General features: G+C 34.1%; 1 long non-coding RNA gene across 1 annotated transcript; it reads left to right on the forward strand.

The window, feature by feature from the left end:
* Positions 1–381: 381 nt before the first annotated feature.
* LOC131037516 (uncharacterized) lies at positions 382–3,171 on the forward strand. The gene is made up of 2 exons (XR_009104237.1): positions 382–649; positions 2,727–3,171. It is a non-coding gene; the product is annotated as an uncharacterized LOC131037516 (long non-coding RNA).
* Positions 3,172–4,353: the final 1,182 nt, after the last annotated feature.

Raw genomic sequence — 4,353 nt, forward strand, 5'->3', positions numbered from 1 at the left:
GAACATTTAATTTTAAATCTGCATACAAATTTCAGATTTCTATGTTGTGGTAGTCGGACTCTATGCCTTGTATCTCACCAAATCAGTATCATAATTTAATGCCAAACAATTGGATTAGAGAGTGAAATTTACCAACAATGTTTTCATTTGTTTTATATTTTTTTTTAATATTTCAATGCACTTGTCTAAGATTGTTTCATGGTAAATAAGTCTTATATGAATAAAATGTACACAATTTGATGTCAAATAATTGGATTAGATAGTGAAATTTCCCAACAATGTTTTCACTTGTTTTTATATTTCTTGTTGAAATATTTTAATGCACTTGTCTAAATCGTTAATAATTCTTATTTGAATAAAATCTATGCTACTGCGATTTGATTAATTGATAGGTAAAGCCAAAAAATTCATTCTTCCAATTCAACAAAACAATTTCATTTAACACACGAACATATTACCTATCAGCGGAACTCCTACACCTCTTAATGGTGCAGGTGCTAGTTCATTTGATTCACTAGATGTTCTCATTTGTTGAGATATTATTGTTATTGGGCAGGATCCAGGAAGATTATTACACCTAATGGCGCCATCAATGCAGAATCATGTGCATGAGGGAGATGTTTGGAGACTTTAGTGAACACCACCACAGGTGTTGGACGTCTTGTTAATAAATTTTTATTTCTGTGTTTGTATTTTTCTACCTTCTGGATACTGAATTAGGCTCCTGCTTCCTTGGCATCCTCGCATATTTCAACATGTCAAATGTTCCTTGTCTTATCGCCATGTGCTTGTTATCCAATCCTTACCTCACCTATTGCCTTCAAATAAGTCATTCATATTGGAATTTGGATGGACTCAGTTATTCCCATTCTGATCGGTCATTTTTCATGTCTTCTTCTTCTTAGCCATTTCATCTTCAACTTGTTATAAGCTGGGTTGTGAATCAGTCTTCATATATTGCGTTTATGAACGGTTTTGTTTTTCATTCTTTTCTCTTGATTTATAGACTTGACCCTTCGCGATAATCAACCATTTGCTACCTTTTAATTTCAAGTCTATTTCTTTGTAGAAATATCTGGCAATGGTTCAACATAAGCTATTTCTATCACATTTATAAGAAGGATCATGAAGATACATATTTTTATTCAAAGGAGTCAACATAACAACTAAGGTGGTCAACATTTTCCTGCCCAAAAGCAAGATGTTTTGCTGAACGCAGAAATTTGTATTTCTTGAGGCATTAAGTCAAATATACGTTATAAATCAAACTGAGAAAATCTCAGGCTGATTAGAGTTTGAGGAAGAGCATTTGCCATCAAAAGCTAGCCAAACCACTTAAACCCTAGACCATCAGTATTCTGCGCTTATTGCTGATGGATAAATGAATCGGTTGTATCCAAAATCGAGGGTGGGAACCTCCTCTTATTTCCTGCTGCAATCTCCAATTCACTTACCACAAACTTCAAATCTCACTATACTTTTGATATCCACAGAAAAAGCATGTATTATGTCAATTGAGGGAAACCAAAACTGAACTATTCCCTATTTCAAGGGAAAAATACATTCCAAAAGTTCTAACTTTTGAGACACCAGAGCTGCAAAATCTGATAGTAATCTGATTTTTATTACTGTCATCAACCACTGCGTATGGCATCTGCAGGCTTCTATATTTTGCATACTTGTCCATCCAGGTTGTCACTACTACAGCTTCTGAAAAAGATCTGCTTTTGATTAATTGTTTTTGTCAAACAATTTACTTGCCTTCTGTTTGTTGCCACTTAATGCCTGCATGTCTTTTAGCACTTGAAAAGAATCTGCTCTTGAATTTTTTTTTTGGGATTCCCATACCCTGTTCCAAAGCTCCAAGTTTAATAGCAAGCTGAGAGGATGCAGAGGAAGATGAGCCTGGGTTTACTCTCACCAATTGCATTTGCTTTAAACAATCTTCAATGCTATTTCAGCATGATCATTTTGTGCATATCTAGCAATGATTACAGTCCATGGGAAGACACTATCTTGGCAGTTTTAACAAGCAACTTGTGTGCTTAGTGTATGCTTTCATGTTTTGCATTGGCATATATCACGCCAGTCATCACTTCAACTTCCCACTAGACTTCTTTGATTATTTAATTTTCATTTTATTGGTCTCTATACCCTTTTATATGGCTCCCGCGGTACACACAAGGAGGATGGTGGAAAAGATTATTTGAGTATTACATTACACTGCTAATTGGATTTGCTTAAAAATCTGCAAAGGTTCTTTCAGTAGGCATAGCTGTTTATATTCCATTATTGCCACCAGTGCTCTTGATTAAATCCTGAAACCAGAACTGCATAAGAAAACACTCATGCAAGGGTCACTAGTTCTTTTGTTTAAGATAATGCTGCATAGTGGTTTACAAATGTGATGTGCATATAAGTAATCACACAGTGATTAGGGTTAAAAGACAAGCAAACAATATCTTATTGTATTGTTAACAGTTGAGTTAATACAATCAGTGTTGTTTTGTTGGGTGTTTTCCCAAAAGGTTTCCTAGGGTAAATAATATATGTCATTATTTTTAATCCATTGCGTTCAAGATTTTGTTAGCAATACTTCATTTTTATTGGTTTATCAATGCTATTTCTCTTCATTTGGCATCAGAGCTAGGGTTTAGCTAGATTTGCACGAGGAAGGGCATATTGACCCTACAATAAACCTTTACGTGAATGGGAGCTTTGTGTAGGTCAATCTCATGTGTGAAAGAATTGGCAAGCACTTCAAGGATGAAGATTGAAAAGTTTGATGGCTAGAACTTTTGAGGTTTGGAAGCCCAAGATGGAGATAGCATGGATGGAGATTAGTGAGTTGCTTTGTACAAAACAAAGGCCATTGGTTATGATGACAAAAGATTGGATGAAAATGGACAGGAAGGCAAAAAGTTGGAAAGAATCTTGCCGCCTTTATTCAATATTGCTCAATGTCTCAAGTGAAGCTACCACAAAAGAGCTATGAGAAAATACAGTCTCTTTGTATCAGCGTGAACAAACTTTTTCTTCATAAGGAGTTGCAGTTCCTTAAAATGAGTGATGGCAACTTTGTGAGGGAAATTTGAATGTATTCGATATCATGGCAAGCCAATTAGACTTTGATGATGTTAGGGTGTATAGAAGATGAATGCATTACTTTGTTATGCTCTTTGCTTGTTTTATGCGATGTTCTTTCTTGTTATGGCCATTAGTAGTACTTATTTAAGTGAAAACTTGAGGTAGTTGCAACCTTGTTAACATGAGAAGTGAAGTAGAAATTCAGAGGTCTTACAAAGGATGCCTTGTTTGTGAGAAGTTGAACAAGCTAGGAGATAGACAATCTAAGTCTAGAGGTAAATCTAAATCCCTTTGAGCATTTTAGAAAAAATATTGGAATTGTGGGAAAATTGGACATTTACAAAAGCAATGTAGGGTTAAGAAGACTAACATAAGCAAGGCATTTGATGATGCCTCCTCCACATATATAAAGTCTTCCACTAAAAAAGCTGGAGATGTTTACTTGACATCTTTATGTACACATTCATCCTATGATGCATGGTTGATTGATTTACGTACTTCAAATTTGACTCCTCATAAGGAGTGATTTTCTTTGGATATGAAAGTTTTAATAGAGATGATATTTTTTTAGGAGATAACCCAACTCATAAGGTCATAGGTTGTGGAAAACTTAGAATTATGTTTAAATATGGGAGGGATAAGTCACTCCTTGGAGTGCTACATATTCTAGATTTAGAAAGAAATCTAATATCTATGAATAAGCTGAATAATGTAGGTGTATACATAGTTTTTAAGAAAGATAGCTACAAGATGGTTAAATGTGCAATGTTGTTGGCAAGAAAAGTTTGCATTGTGACTATTCAAGCTTGATGCAAGCATTATAAGTAATGGATGCAATATTTATGTAATGTCCCCAATAATAATCTTGATAAATCAATATATTTACAATTTTAAATTAGATATTACAAAATCCAAAATTATTCACAATTTTCATAGCAATATAAATGATAACTTAGATTTAATAAATGAAGCAAACACAGGAAATATTGATTCCATAACTTCTTATTTATAATGAAGTCTGAAACAATAATAACAATGATGACAATGACAACAATGACAATGACAACTACAATGCCTACAACGACTTATGACAATGAGAATGAGAATGATAACAACAACAACAACAAACGCCGAAGACGATAACACCAATGACAACAACGCCAATGATGACGACAATAACAATGATGAAAATACAACAAAACAACAACTAATGATGACGATGACAACAATGACAACGACAATGACAACAACAATGACAATTATGAT

This window comes from Cryptomeria japonica, chromosome 6 (genome assembly GCF_030272615.1).
Source record: "Cryptomeria japonica chromosome 6, Sugi_1.0, whole genome shotgun sequence".
Lineage (NCBI taxonomy): Eukaryota > Viridiplantae > Streptophyta > Pinopsida > Cupressales > Cupressaceae > Cryptomeria > Cryptomeria japonica.